Raw genomic sequence first — 17,236 nt, 5'->3', positions numbered from 1 at the left:
CTTTTTTCTCGCTCGTTGTCCTCTCTTGCATTAATTGAAATACAGGATGGTATAATGAATGGAAAAGATTAATTAAGACAGGTGCACTGTAAAAACTGGTGTTTCACCGACACCAGTTGGTGTTAATGTAGGACTACACCCGGAGGTGTTGAAACCACACCCTAGAGATTGAAGATAACACCAAAGAGTGCAAATTTAACAGCCGAAGGTGTTGCAATAACACCTATAGGTGTTAAACTAACATTGTCAATTTAACACCGGTGTAAAATAACTGGTGTGGTCCTCTATGTACACCGGTTAACACCACAGTTTTTGCTGTGTGAAAAAACATCATATCACCACCTCTTTAAATTCATTTGTTATGGTCTGTATGGTTTGTTTTTTCATTACGAAATTACTTTTGTATCACTTAAAATGATGGTTTAGGCTTGTATTATTTATATCCCAATAAATAGATTTGAATTCCCAAAGCAAAATGCTGAAAATTTGATCAAAATCGGATGACAAATAACGAAGTTTTTGAATTTTAAACATTTGCATTATTCCGATGAAACTGTTCTAAGCATGTCTTTATGAATATTCATTGGGTGGGCTGATGATGTCTTATTCCCACTTGTTGTTTTGTATGTTATTATATGAAATTAGGTTTATTAAAAAAAATTGGATTGGCAACTGATTAAGTGCATTAGTTATTTACTGCAGCAACTTATTTCATCATAACGGAGACACATCATTTACACATGTATGAAAAAAATGAAACATTTATGATTCCACGTAATACCATAAGAAAAAGGAAAGTGGGGATGTGACATCATCAACCCACCTAAGGAATATTCATGACGATGTTCATGTAACTGTTTTCACAAAATATTGATAAACTTTAAAATTCAATAACTTCATTATCCGATATTTATAAAAATTTTCAGCATTTTGCTTTGTGAATCTTATAAATTTTACTATATTTATTTAGATATAAATATTTTCAGCCCGGACCATCCCTTTTATAGCTTTTCCTGTGATTTTAAACTAGTGATGAATTGTGTCTTAAACATTCGACCCCGCCCCATTGTGCTATTGGCCTATGTTTTCTATAGTTCATATTAAAAAAATGTGAATGCTCTCGAACTGAGTCATGTCTCGGCAGTGTGTGAAACGAAATAAAGTATGAATATCAATGGCCACATAATAATAATGATAATAATAATAATAAATAATGATGATAAATATGATTATTACTATCAATATTATTATCATTATTATGATCGAATTGCCTTTTCTGCATATCTTCTAAACAAAATATTTGGTATTTACATTCAATCAAACTTAAGATGGGATTAATAACTTTCAGATATTGTAAAAAGGTGCAACAAAAATAACATGAGTTCAGACTTGTCAAAAAATACAAACAGTGTATGTTAGTCCTTGTTCAAACTTACATTCGATATACTCGTCTGATATAATTGGAGTATCGTGTCATAATAATAATAATAATTAGACTTATATCGCGCCAAATGCACTCTGTAGAGTGCTCAAAGCGCTTTTTAGACCAGTATTTAACGGAGCACTTACTGAACGAGTAAAATGATTTGGAAAAAAGAGTTTGTAAACTAATTCCTGGATCAGATTATAGAGAAATGCACTAACAAAATGTGGATTAGAATGCCTAGAAAGAAGACAAAAAATATATATGTATGGAGTTTGCTAAATCTTTTTAAAAAATCACTGTAAGAACTGGATACCGAAATTTCATTAAGTGTTCCAAACTTTTCTCTGATAAAGTGCAAACCACAAAGTATTATTAGTTCCATAGCCTTGAAATCAAATAAAATTTTGGTCACTGTTCAAGTCTCTATTTCATTCCAATTACTGTTTCATTTTTTAGTTGTATAATATTCATTACATTTTGAAATTGTATTTATTCACATGTTTGTTTTTCATTCTATTTTATTAATATTTAATGAATTCTTATTTACACTTGATCTTAATAAACTATTTAGTTTTTATGGACATCACAATTCGTACATGTACCTGTTTTTTGTTGCTTTTACCCATGTATGACTTGTGAACACTAAAATTGTAAACATGCTCATTTCAGCCTTTTGGCTGTCTAATATATATCTATTACTTTTATACGAAATAAGCCATGGTTGAATTTAATTGACATAAATGCTCGTATAGTGCTGCTGCTGTCATACCCCTACTACTACTATACTAGCATGACAACTACTCCTACTGATACTACTACTACCACCCCCACTGCTACTACTACTACTACTACTACTACTACTACTACTACTACTACTACTCCTACTACTACTACTACTACTACTACTACTACTACTAGTACTACTACTACTACTACTACTAATGCTGCTACGAATATTGCTACTCATGACTAATACTCCTACTACTCCTATTAATACTACTACTTCTACTTCTACTACTACTTCTGCTATCACTACTGACTTGAATTGATTATTCAAAATTAAACATTGTAGTTTCAGATTTAACACACACAACTGTTTAAACCATTTAAACAACTATTGTAGGGTAATAGGATAAAACGTTGTATCTATTTTTTACATAGTGTTAACTGTGTAATGAGGTTTTCCTGGGTTCAGAGGACGCTACTTGTAAAACTATTACGTGATATTTGCGGAGTCATAATCATTTTTAAACATATTGTTTACTGTGTAATGAGGGTCTCCAGGGGTTCAGAGGACATCACTGGTAGAAACTATTATGGGATATTTGCGGAATCATAAAGTTAGTCTCCGATCAGTGACATTCGTTGCATAATATTGATATTTTTTTTAAATATTTTATTCAAATTCATACCAAGGCATGTATGCAACAATCAAATCCTGCGGTACACAGCAAAAACTGTGGTGTTAACCGGTGTAAATAGATGACCACACCATTTGTTTTACACCGGTGTTAAATTGGTGGTGTTAGTTTTACACCTATAGGTGTTAATACAACACCTATGGTTGTTACATTTACACTCATTGGTGTTATGTTCAATCTCTAGGGTGTTATTTTAACACCTCAGGGTGTGGTCTTCTATTAATAACCAATTCGTGTCAGTTTTAACACCACAGTTTTTACAGTGTAGGATACACTGCACTTGAAAAGCTGTATATACTTTGAAATGGGAAAAAAAATAATGGGTAATGTGCAACCATATTAGGACATTTGGAAATCCCAAAGTTAGCCTTCGAACAATGACAATTCAATAATGTTATTGGGCGATGTCAATTATGTCCGGGTTTATCTCGAGAATGAACACAAATTTTTGTCAACATTTTTATGGAATGCTATAGGTTTCATCATATTTCTTCATTATTCGTTAAAATCAATTGCACTATGACATATAACATAATCTGTATGTATACTTGACGTTGGATTACCAAAAAAAAAAAAAACATGACGACGATAACAATAAATCGGAACAATAGGTAGTATGAATCAATATTGGGATACTTGGGAATCCCAAAATTAGCCTTCGATCAATGACATTTCAATTTGAAGTTATTGGGCGATATCAATCATACATAAGGTATAGAATCAACGTGAATTTTTGTCAACACTTTTATGGAATGCAACATACTCCTTCAATATTCATTGAAAATTAATTACAATATGATATCCTTATGCATTTTTTTTCCTAATTAGAGATAGAAATAAAATTATTGTGGGAACTAGATGTTGACCCTTGCCACTGGTGGATGAGGTAAAAATAATCCCACCCAATAAACAAGAAAATTTGTTGATATGATTATCAGGACACCACTCAACTCATGGGCCTGTACCCTGAAGTCGGGTTTAATATTAGACCCTGGTTTAAAGTTGTGGTTTATCTATTGAGAGCCAAATCCCTAACAGTACATATTCAATTTATTAACTCACATGATATGACACCCAAGTTGTTCATAATTGTCTGGGAATTATAACGGACGTATTTTTCTTCCGTATGACAGGAAAAGGAAACAAAACAGTAAACCTAATAAAGATACAATTAAACAGGTTTTTGGATTTTTGGCTCTCCACTATTTTAGCGCAGAGTTACACCTCGGTCTAAGTTAAACCTGACTTCAGAATTCAGGGTATAGGGTGGTAATCTCCGATAGCGTTGGTTGAATCCTGAAAGTCAACTTTGAAAAAGTTCTACAAAAATCTTAGCTTATACAACTCATATATTTTACCACATAAAACATATGGTCTGGAAGTTCTGGGTGGGACGTGGAAAACAACCATGAACCCTATATTATTACTTCAAAAGGGAAAAGCTAGAATAGTGACGTTCAATCATCATACTTATCACTTTGCTCCTTTAAGTTATGATCTAAATATTCTCGATATTTTCAAACAATACCAATATATGGTAGGAGAATTTATGCATAATTTAATTAAGGGTTGTCGTATAGTTTTAGTGATTATTTTTCATTCATAGACCACGTAGAAATGTGAATCTTGACAAAAATAACACCAATTTGGGAAAACAATCAATCAAATTTTCAGGTCTCACTTTATGGACTCATCTGCCAAGTAATATTAGAAACTTCCCAAGATATTTAGCAAATCGTTAAAACTAATGCTACTGGAAGATTACAATTAATTTGGTTATGAATTGCCTGAAAACAACCAATTGAGCATAAAGATTTTTGTGGGAAAAGATAAGATATATTTTTCTTGTAAAAAGTGTAAACATGTGCACTAAAAATAATCAGAATTTGCTGTATCGGTAATAAGTAGAATTTAGTAATGAATTTGATGTACTAGTATGATAGTGTGATTTAGTTAAAGTTATTGTTCAAACTATGATGACATTATTTGGGGCTAACCTCTTGCTGGGCCTATTATGTAAGCTCCAATTACCAAATGGTTTGTTCATATTATGTGATGTACGATTCCATGCAATTGTGCCTGACAGTGATATTTGGCAATATATTCAATTAAAAAATAAACGCACGCCGATAATATTTATCCATCAAGTCATGTGACCAATCGTGGCGCCAAAATATCAGCGCCTTGTATACCGGCTCGTATACAAGTCATCGGCGTGACTACAACCACAGCATTATGCGATTTCTCACAACAATTTGCAGCACTATTCGAAATGGATACACAAAAGAAAAAAGGATTAAAATTATATTTTCTAACTTACTCTTTTTCAGCGCGTCTCGAACCAGAGTTTGCAGTTGAAAGTGGATTTAGAATAGTGTGTAATCCACAGGTTGAGAGTGAAATTAGCTGATATTTGTTGGTAAACGATATCATGCAGCGCGGCGAGAATTGGGCTTGGTGGTGTGGGGATTCCCCAACGAAATCCGAAATACGAAAGAAAAAAAATGGTAGGGGTCGTAAGACGATCTATCACTTTAATATCACGTGTGGTGGATCTGGTGGGGGGAGGGGGTAGGGTTGTAAACCCTTACCTCGGGCTTCCTAAAAAAATTAAAAATGGAGTGATCAACTTCCAACACTCTGTTTCCCAGAGTCGCGCAAGAAGTGGCAGATCAACGGGGGGGGGGGGGGTAGGACGCATTAAAGGGATGGTTGGTTCAGGCTGGATATATTTCTATCTCAATAAATAGAGTAAAATTAACTCTTAAAGATTTGCATTATTCCGATGAAATTACAGTTCAGTCTATAGGCATGTCTTCATGAAGATTCATTAGGTGGGCTGATGATAAGCATACCCCACTCTGTTCTTTTGTCTTTTTTTCAATTCAATTCAATTCGGTTTATTAGATATAAAACAGAATACAATGCTGTAGTCCGAAGACTAATTGTGCAAAGTTTACATTGAATATTATTTACATTTGAAGAGCGTATATATATATATATTAAAAAAAAAATCACATATAAATGAGAAACAGTTGGTTGATTGAGTCATGCATCTTAAAAAGTGAGATTTCAGTAGATAATAGTACATGTACTAGCGTGGGATTAAATTAATTGTGTATTGGGGGGAAAACTGTTTTAAACTTAACATCATACAACAAGAAGGTCAGAAAATAATACAGATTTGATTTCTATTATAAAGGTTATGAAATAAAGATTTAGAATCCAGTTATTGCAACATTGGGGGAAAAACTGTTTTAAACTCAAATCATACAACAAAAAGGTCAGAAAAATAATTCAGGTTTGATTTATATTATGAAGTTATGAAATAAAGATTTAGAATCCAGTTATTGCAACATAATTAATCATAGTTATAGAACATTTGAATAAAAAAAACACACAACCTTTGAGATATGAAGTCCATTAAGAATGGAAAAGAGATTACTTTGGGGTATGAGATTGAGGCTGATAAAATAATTCATGATAATCCTAAAGAAAAGCAAAATTGACAAATAATGAGAACTAATACATGCATATAAATTAAAAATCATTCACATAGCTAAACATTTACAACTGAGCATTGATCAGTTTGACAAGTGAGGGTACACTTGATTTCCTATATCGTTCAGTTCTAGTATAAGGAAGGTCCAAGTGATGAGAATTCCTCAGTCTACCTCGCGAGACATGCTGCCGTTCAGCAGGTAGCAAATGACGATGTCGCGATGAGACAAGGATTGACTTGGCAAAGTTGGTCAGTAGGTCTTTTCTTCTCTCGGCAAGGGAAGGAATGTTAAATCTGCTCAGGAGTTCATCATAATGATGTTGGTCAGGGTACGATATCATCCTGAGAGCCCTACGTTGTACCCGCTCTATACTGTCTGATTGCTGAGTTGTCAAACTACTGCTCCAAACTGGTGCACAATATTCCATCAATGGCCTGATATACATTGTGTATATGAAAACAAGATCAATTGCTGGAACTCCATTCCTTTTCAGCTTGCACAAGATATACAGACGTTTCGAAGCACGTTTGATGAGCTGTTCCACTTGCTGATCCCACTTTAGGTTTGATTGGATAACAACACCAAGTAAGCGGAGAGACGTAACAGTCTCCAAAACTTGATTCCCGATAGTGATCACTGGTGGAGGTGAAACATTACGCTGGAAACTTACATGCATCACCTTGCATTTCTCAGCTTTCGGTTTCATCGAATTCAGCTCACTCCAGGCAGATAGAGCATCCACATGAGATTGCAGATGACTTGACTCGGATTTATGGATAACCTCAGCAATCGTTAGGTCATCAACATATTCCATCTCTTTGTGGTTGTCTCCGCGGCATCATTGATCATTACGAGGAACATCACCGGGCCGAGTTTGGTTCCTTGAGGAACCCCACATGATAGCTCTTTCTGCGAAGATGACACACCGCAATATCGAGTTGTCTGCGTACGATGCGTGAAAAAGCTAGCTATCACTGGGATTATGGCCGGGTTGACACCCATTAGAATCAGCTTTTGTAGAGCCTTTGTATGGTCGATAAGATCAAATGCCTTCATAAAGTCAATTGTACAAATAGTGGCACGGTGACTTGGCTTATCTAGGCCTTTCTGAAGATCATCAAGTAGACTGACTAGGTAATGAGAAACAGAGCTGCCTTTCATGTTGCCAAACTGATTCGGATCAATTTGTTTCTTTATATCAGCCATCACCCACTCTGCCAGGAAACCTTCAAAGACACGTGCTATGATCGGTGTGATCGAAATTGGCCGAAGCTGGTTGTACTCTTTGACTGGTGATGTCTTCGGAACAGGACACACCGATGCAGTTTTCCAGCTGCTTGGGAAATTACCATCCGTAAGACAGTTATTGAAGATGATGGTCAAGGGAAGTGACAGTTCATAAGCAAACTCCTTTAAGAGCCGGATGGGGACAACATCGAGATGTCCAGCCTTTGAAGAATTCAACTTCCTAAGACGTTTGTAGACTTCCTCCCTCTCTATAGTAGGAAGACTTGGTCCGGGAAGGTAGGTCGGTAAGGCAGCCAAATCTAGAGAGGGAAGTTGATTACAGACTTTAGCAAAATGGCAGTTCAGTTCATGTGCAACCTCTGCTGGAAGTTTATCTCCGTCCTGTAGCAGAAGTGATGGTTTGCGCATTCCAGTTAGATTCCTTATCTGCTGGTGCCATTTGCCAGGTTCAGTCTGTTTTAACTGTTGAATTTTCCTGGCATAGAAATTCTTCTTGGAGCGGAAAATCTCTCGCTGAACGCGGTTTCGGATGTGTTTGTAAGCACTAACATCACCTCGTCGATAGTGTGCATCACGAGTCCTTATCAACCTTCTGATATAGTTGTTCATCCACTCTTTGTCATTCGGTCGACGGACGATAGAGATTCGCTCAAAGTGTAATCTGTACTGAGCTGTGAGGATATCTTGGAATCGATCAACTTTCATATCCGTATTTGCGGACTCTTCCAGCTCAGACCAGTCTGCCTGCATTATCCACTGTCCAAATGATCGCATAGAGGAGTCTCTGAAAGGTCGACTGAAGTACTGCGATTTCTGCAGAGGGCTGTGACCACTCTTTGGCTTTAGAGTGATAACCATGTGATCACTTTTCCCTATTGGTGCGGTAACCATAGGGTCTTGATAGTCACTTCCTACGTCGGTAAATATCTTATCTAAGACCGCAGTTCCTCTGGTTGGTTGAAAAACAATCTGGCGAAGTAAAGTGTGAAGCTCAATAGGTTGAGACTTCAGGTCATTGAAGTCTCCCAATATCACGAACGAGGCACTACCCGATATGCGAATCATGTCAACCATGTTGATGATGTGGGTACAGAGTTCCTCTTGGTATGGGGATCTCGGCGGGTAATAGACAACACAGGCAAACATGTCATTGTCAAGGTGTAGGTTTGCAGATGACCTCAACCTGACCCACAACACTTCAAGGTATGGAGGGACAAAGTCATCAAAAACTCGAGTAGCATTCAGGTCTTCACGTACATACAGTGCAACGCCTCCACCTGTGCGGGATTCTCGGTCATGATGAAACTGTTCATATCCCTGAAGAGTACATGCAGATGCAGGTTTGTCCTCTGAAAACCATGTTTCCGTCACTGCAATCAGATGAACATTCTTACACAGTGTATCAACCGTTGCAATCAGATCATCAATTTTGTTACAGAGCGACCTTGCATTCAGCAACATGATAGATGGTAGGCTTTGTTGCATCTGCTGGGTTTCAGCAAAATCTCCATTTGGAAATACATGGTTGCTGATATATGCAAGATTTCTCTTATCTTGTCCTCTCTCAGTCCTGTGGTGTACCTTCAAATGTTTTCGGGATCGTGTAAGGACTGGGATAGGATGCTGGTTCTTGTCAAACGATCGTCTTCCTCGTCTAGTTGGTTGTACTCGACATATTCCATTTTGCTGTAATATATGGTATACATCTAATGTCACTGGATTTTGTTTACACGTAGTTCCAATTGACAACAGCTTATCTCTAGAGTAGTGTAACTTGGACATTGTTGTGAATGAGATCCAGAATAAAAGAACAATAGTGAAGTTTACTGTACTAGCCATCATTGTCCATTGAAGTCCAGTGTGCTCAGTCAACTGGATAAGACATAATAGCTTACTGTGAAGTCAATGTCATGTCCACTACCATGCATATAGTATATAAGGTAGAGATTGATGGAGTTATCCAGAATTATTATCCATAATATCCAGCAAATAAGTGAACATTAGAACTTCAAACTGGTCTTGTAGGTCCTCTATTACTAAGTAAGTAGACTGGTATAGAAAATGTATCTTCAGGATAAACAAAACTAGCAAAAATCATTGAAAAGCTGGAGAGCTCTCACACAGTGCAACCTGAGGCGCCACTTCACATTCACACTTTATTATATAAAATTGGGTTTATTCAAAAATTTTCTACCAAGAACTAAAACAATTTGATTCACAACTGATTAATTGCATTAGTTGCTTATTTGCCGCAACTTATTTCATCATAATGGAGACACACACTGGCGTAAATCCCGGGGGGATGGGGGGATATATCCCCCCAGTTTTCGAGGAGGGGGGATGGCCTCTACAAACATCCCCCCCCCCCCACTTTTTACGAAAGAAATGAAAAAAAATCACAAGATAATTGTTTTATTGGTGAAAATTCTTCCTAAAATCTCGCTTAACAAATAAAACAATATTATTGAATCATAAAATACAAATAGGGAGCCAGTTCACCATTTCCAAACGAAATATTTATGTCATTATTATAACATTGAAGAGAAACCCTCTTTTCTTCCAGTTCATCAATGTTGGGGTCTTTTGGGAAGGGATTAAGAAGGAAGGTGAAACAATTTTTAATATAATCTCTAATAAAACCATTTAACCATAATGGGGAAAAAAGATAATATGTTGAAGGGGTATTTGCCATATGGACATACAGTGGGGAAACTACGGGGGGGCCATGGGGCCACATCCCCCCGAAACAAAAAACGGGGAAAAGGGGAAAAGGAGAAAAGAGGGAGAAAGGAAGAGAAACGTAGTGGGAAATAATAAAATATTATTCATTATAATGTTATATATATTTTTATTCTGTTATGTCACATTACATAAGAAACATTATTATCATAACTTTATGAAACATAATTTGCCCAGGGCCTACGTCTTCATTGTCTGTTTAATGAGATATATAAACCTGTTGTACTAAAACATCCCGTTTTTGTCTCACCTGCGAAGCAAAGTGAGACTATAGGCGCCGCTTTTCCGACGGCGGCGGCGGCGGCGGCGGCGGCGGCGGCGGCGGCGGCGGCGGCGTCAACATCAAATCTTAACCTGAGGTTAAGTTTTTGAAATGACGTCATAACTTAGAAAGTATATGGACCTAGTTAATAAAACTTGGCCATAAGGTTAATCAAGTATTACTGAACATCCTATTAGAGTTTCATGTCACATGACCAAGGTCAAAGGTCATTTAGGGTCAATGAACTTAGACCATGTTGGAGGAATCAACATCGAAATCTTAACCTGAGGTTAAGTTTTTGAAATGTCATCATAACTTAGAAAATATATGGACCTAGTTCATGAAACTTGGACACAAGGTTAATCAAGTATCACTGAACATCCTGCATGAGTTTCACGTCACATGACCAAGGTCAAAGGTCATTTAGGGTCAATGAACTTTGGCCGAATTGGGGATATCTGTTGAATTCCCATCATAACTTTGAAAGTTTATGGATCTGATTCATGAAACTTGGACACAATAGTAATTAAGCATCACTGAAAATTTTGTGCAAGTTTCAGGTCTCATGATTAAGGTCAAAGGTCATTTAGGGTCAATGAACTTTAGCCGAATCGGGGGTATCTGTTGAATTACCATCATAACTTTGAAAGTTTATTGGTCTAGTTCATTAAATTTGGACATTAGAGTAATCAAGTATCACTGAACATCCTGTGCGTGTTTCAGGTCACATGACCAAGGTCAAAGGTCAATGAACTTTGGCCGAATTGGGTGTATCTGTTGGATTACCATCATAACTTTTAAAGTTTATGGATCTGATTCATGAAACTTGTACATAAGAGTAATCAAGTATCACTGAACATCCTGTTCGAGTTTCAGGTCACATGATCAAGGTCAAAGGTCATGTAAGGTCAATGAACTTTGGCCATGTTGGGGTTTTTTGTTGAATAAGCATCATATCTCTGTAAGTTTATTGGTCTAGTTCATAAAAAGTGGACATAAGAGTAACCATGTATCACTGAACATCTTGTGTGAGTTAGAGTAGTATTCAAAGTCATCACTGCTGCTATATTGAACCGCGTGATGCAGGTGAGACGGCCAGAGGCATTCCACTTGTCAAGTCAATATAAACCAAATATATTTCCTAGCGTTTGAATTATCATTGTTTTATGTAGTGGCGTATGCTTCTTTTACATGAATCAACATGTGATTGCCCCATGTTAAGGTCTTCGTATGTAAACATTTTCTGTCCGTGATTACGTTCGCATTAGTGGATTGGTGAGATATGTCTGCTCTTCATGAATTCCTAAAATCAGTCCTTAAAATGTCCCTTCTGACCTGAATATCAAAAATTTTCAGCTCGCGCTTCGCGCTCGCATCATTTGGTCAATGAAATACGTATGGTCCTAGTTAGTTCCTACCAAGAACCCTTAGAATGCCCCACTTCAGGTCTGAATTATCTAAATTTTCAGCTCGCGCTTCGCGCTCGCAATATTTGATTAGTGAGATGCATATGATAATCATGATTGCAATGACTACAAAAATGTTTCATGTGTTCAGATGTAATTCTAATAAAATTAGCAAGCGCATGGAACTCGCATTAGATGCTTATTGTGAGAAATGCATACTCTTAATGGATTCCTAAAATATATTCCTTAAAATCTTGCTGTTTGGGGTCAAAATATACAAAAATTTCAGCTCGCGCTTCGCGCTCGCATTATTTGATCAGTGAGATACATATCCGTTTAATGACATTGTCCTTAAAATGTCTCTATTAGGTCAGTATAACTGGCAACTGAGCGCGCTCACTCAGTGATTTTTAAATTTTGCTTGTGCCTTACTATGCCGTGACCCACGGCACGCCACTGTGGACATATCAGTGACAATACCTTGCATATCTAACATGATTGCAAAAAAAGCCAAAATATTTCAGTCATCCCCCCCACCCATCAACACGGATTTTTGCCAGTGGAGACACATCATTTACATATCTATGAAAAAATGAAACATTTATGATTTCATGTAATAACAAAAGAAAAAAGAAAGTGGGAATGTGACATCGTCAGCCCATCTAATGAATATTCAGGACGATGTGCACAAAACCGAAACAATATGTGATTCACAATAATATTTCTTCTAACCTTCACTAAATAAGATGTGGAGTTATACAAGGATCGATCTTGGGCCCCTTGATGTTTTTAATGTTATTTCAAGGATTGACTTGTAAATAACGCCTTTGTTATATTTGCAGAAGTGACACAAACATTTTTTGTTCGCATAATAGCTTATAAACTTAAGAAGATACAATTAATCGTGAATTGCCTAAACTATTTATATGGTTCGAGTGTATTAAGCTTTCAATTAATATAGATAAAACAGACTTTCTGTATTTCAAACATACAAATTCACATATTTCTAAATTTCCTTACAAAATATGATCATAGACAATATTATTCTCCTCTGAAGGGGAAAAAATGATACAAAATTTTTGGGGCGTTACAATTATAGATGAAGATTTAAATTGGAATAAACGAACACATACGTTGCAAATCTAGTATTCAAGAAACGTCGGTGTTCTTTACAAAATGAAAAATATTCCACAAACTTTCCTTGTTACACTATACAATTCATCAATCTTACCCTATACCACTGTATACAGTGCGTGTAAAAAAAAGTTTACACTTTGAATAAGCACTGGGAATTAAAAAAGAAATATATAAATATGTGGGTATTTTTAAACATGTAATCTTGAGTTTGGGTCTCAGCTATCCAAAGTTTTGACAGAATGCTACACTTGAGTGAGCACTGTTTATTTTTGTAAAACGCGCAGAAATCTGTTTGAGCAGAACCTTTTAACTTTTAACTGGTATACTAATTGCTTCAACTGGAATGCAATTGTTGGAACTGGTCTCCAGATGATTTTTACTGGTCCAGTTAAAAATCAACTGGCCCAGTAAAAATAGACTGGAAACCAGTAAAATTATACTGGAAACCAGTAAAAAAAAATTACTGGTCTTACTGGTTTTTCCTTCTGGGAATGCACTCTTCGAAGAGTTTTGGGCAAGGAAACAAATTAAAACAGATAAAAGATATCTTAAAATGAAATTTACTAGCTAACTAGCTAAATTGTTCTTCATGATTAAGGTCTACTTTTATTCGCATTTAACTATTTCAAAGTTCTGCGCAAATCCTTTTTCACTAACTTTTCAAAAGAAAGTGGTGATCACTCAAGCGGAAATATTTTTCGATATACTTATCGTCATTTGCTTAAATGGATCTGTACCAATGTTAAAATGTGGAAACATCTTCAGGTTTAGTGTATAATTTTACAGTTTACAGTGTAAACTTTATACTTATATACAGAAAAAAGCTATTCGAATATGCACTGATTCAGTACTTTATTCAGCACACACAATTCAAACACATTATACTAAAGACTCTAACAGTTAGTATTTGACATAAATTCACTTCAAACTTTACTGCTGATGTTCAGGTAGGCCTACGTGAAAAACTATGCTTCCTGAACTTTACCCAATATTTCAAATTCCCATAGCTCATTGCACAGAGATCCATACGATGAGCCACTTTCACAATTGGTGGTGCGACTGCTTACAGCCGTTGCGATCCTGTGCAACATAAATATTGTGGCAAAATCTTCTTATTCTGGAAACAGTACAGTCCACCGCCTGGTGTATTGTCGCAAACGATCGCACGTCGAGCAATTGTGAAAGCCCTTTAAGACACCACAGTCCCGATTTATGAAACTATCAATAAATGTCCATTTCTTTACTTATTCAAGGCAAATGATGTTATTATCAGAATGTTAACATAATTTTTCTGTGTTATTTCAGTTAATCATTGAATCACTTTTCCTGTGATTTTATCATCACCCAATATACTCTCCCATGACCATCGTCATCATCATCGTCATCATCATCGTCGTCATTATCATCATCATCATCATGCATCATCGTCATTATCCATCTGTGTGGAGGTGCCGTGGCCGAGTGGTCTAAGGCGCCTGGCTATACATGGAAAGTCCGGGGTTCGATCCCCGGCCGCGGCACCTATGCCCGTGAGCAAGGCATTTAATCTACAATGGCTCTTTTATCCTGCTTTCAAATAAATGGAAATGCTATATGCATTACTGGTAACTAGGTGTGCACTTGTTAAAAATGGCCTTCATTTTCACAATATCGACCATCATCCGCATTCATGTCATCTCCATCTTCATCAATATAAAATTAAGAACAAAAGATCATTTCCATTCTGCTTTATAAATGTATTAATTCAATGAGTTTATTTCGCGGGGGTTGTCATATTTTCGCGGCAATGTGCTTAAAATGACAATCCTTCTCCCGCAAAATGTAAATGTTAAAATTCTTTTTGGTAGTAGATCATTTTTGTTTAGAATAATTTTTTTATTTAGTATTTTCTACTTTATGATTCATACCAAAATAAATTACAAAATATAATGTTTGTTGCGTAATGAAAATTTTAAAACGAATGTCCTGATAGCAGAAGAAAACAATAAATCAAATCAAATATAACTTAGGCCTACATGATATCAAGAAAGAGACGAAAAGAAACGAACATAACAAAAGAATAAAAAGGGTAGAGAGGACAAAGAAGCAAACGAAAAAAAAACAGGGAGGAAAAGAACCGTTAAAAAAGGAAAGAATATGTTTCAAACAATTATTCTTCCCGGGGGGCCACTTCCATTCACGAGTGGATACCATGCGCGACCATGGGGTCTCGAAAAGCACCCTAAACACGTAATTTCCATATTCTGAAAATGCACCCCTTAACAAGTTTTGGCGTGTGAAACCCTACCCTTAACAAGTATTGGAAACAAAACGATACTCTTGGCAAATATTCCCTGAAATGAACCTCTAAACAAGTACAGGAATGTTTTATTGTTACGGGTCCTTCGGTCGTCGGCTTTACCTTATTTGGTTTAGTACGACCCCACCTTCTACACCTCGCGCAAATCGGACTCTAAACACGTAGTGTTGGGGCAAAAAGGACATCCTTTATAAAACATTTTAATTTTGTTTTATCATCCCCGCAAATTCGACCCTAAACACGTAATTTTCCTAGCGAAATAGATACCCTTTTTTCATTATTTATGTGTTTTTGACACCCTTATCACGTTACGTACGTAACGTGTGTTAAGGCCCTAAACCGCAAATTGCACCTAAACCGCAAATCGCCGCCTAAGCTTGTAGAAAAAAGTATTTTTGAAACGAAGGACCTTGGATGAGTGGTTTCACTCCCCTGGTAACATTTAGTATTAAAGTTTGAAAATTTTTGAAAATAAGCTACTATTACTACTACTACTACCACTACTACTACTACTACTCCTACTCCTACTACTACTACTACTACTACTACTACTACTACTACTCCTACTACTACTAAAACTACTACTACTACTACTCTTATTGCTACTACTACTTCTACTATACTGCTACTCCTACTACTACTACTACTACTACTACTACTACTACTACTACTACTACTACTACTACTACTAAAACTACTAAAACTACTACTACTACTACTACTACTCTTACTGCTACTACTACTTCTACTACTACTGCTACTCCTACTCCTACTACTACTACTACTACTACTACTACTACTCCTACTCCTACTACTACTCCTACTACTACTACTACTACTACTACTACTACTAAAACTACTACTACTACTCTTACTGCTACTACTACTTCTACTACTGCTACTCCTACTACTACTATTTATTTAAATATTTTACCAGGGTGCTCATTCAACATAAAGTTGGTCTCCCATGGGGCCCTAAAAGGCTATCATTATTGTTCTTCTTGTTTGTTGGTTTTGGACTCTTGGTTATGGTGGGAGTTGGGCAACTTGGGCTGTACATAGTGCCGTTTTTTTTTGTTTTTTTTGTGTTTTTTTTTGTGTATCCCTAATTCTCCCCTAGTATAATCTAACGCCTGTAGGTTTAAGCAAAGGAAAAGGAAAAGGGAAGAAATGAAAGGCGGAAAATAAAGAAAGAATCGCTATAAATAATTTTTTAAATATTTATTATAATCTTTTTAAAACTTTAATACAAAATGTTACGAGGGTAATGAAGCCATGTACTCATATTATTATAGTCATAATCAGTACGAAATAGTAGTAGTAGTAGTAGTAGTAGTAGTAGTAGTAGGAGTAGCAGTAGTAGAAGTAGTAGCAGTAAGAGTAGTAGTTTTAGTAGTAGTAGGAGTAGCAGTAGTAGAAGTAGTAGTAGGAGTAGGAGTAGTAGTAGTAGTAGTAGTAGTAGTAGTAGTAGGAGTAGCAGTAGTAGAAGTAGTAGTAGCAGTAAGAGTAGTAGTAGTTTTAGTAGTAGTAGTAGTTTTAGTAGTAGTAGTAGTAGGAGTAGTAGTAGTAGTAGTAGGAGTAGTAGTAGTAGTAGTAGTAGTATAGGAGTAGGAGTAGTAGTAGTGGTAGTAGTAGTAGTAATAGTAGCTTATTTTCAAAAATTTTCAAACTTTAATACTAAATGTTCCAGGGGAGTGAAACCACTCATCCAATTAGGTCCTTCGTTTCAAAAAAAAACTTTTTTTCTACAAGCTTAGGCGGCGATTTGCGGTTTAGGTGCAATTTGCGGTTTAGG

The sequence above is a fragment of the Lytechinus variegatus genome, chromosome 6, assembly GCF_018143015.1.
Source record: "Lytechinus variegatus isolate NC3 chromosome 6, Lvar_3.0, whole genome shotgun sequence".
NCBI classification, from domain to species: Eukaryota; Metazoa; Echinodermata; class Echinoidea; order Temnopleuroida; family Toxopneustidae; genus Lytechinus; species Lytechinus variegatus.
The sequence above is the reverse complement of the archived record's forward strand: the minus strand, read 5'-3'. Positions refer to the sequence as shown.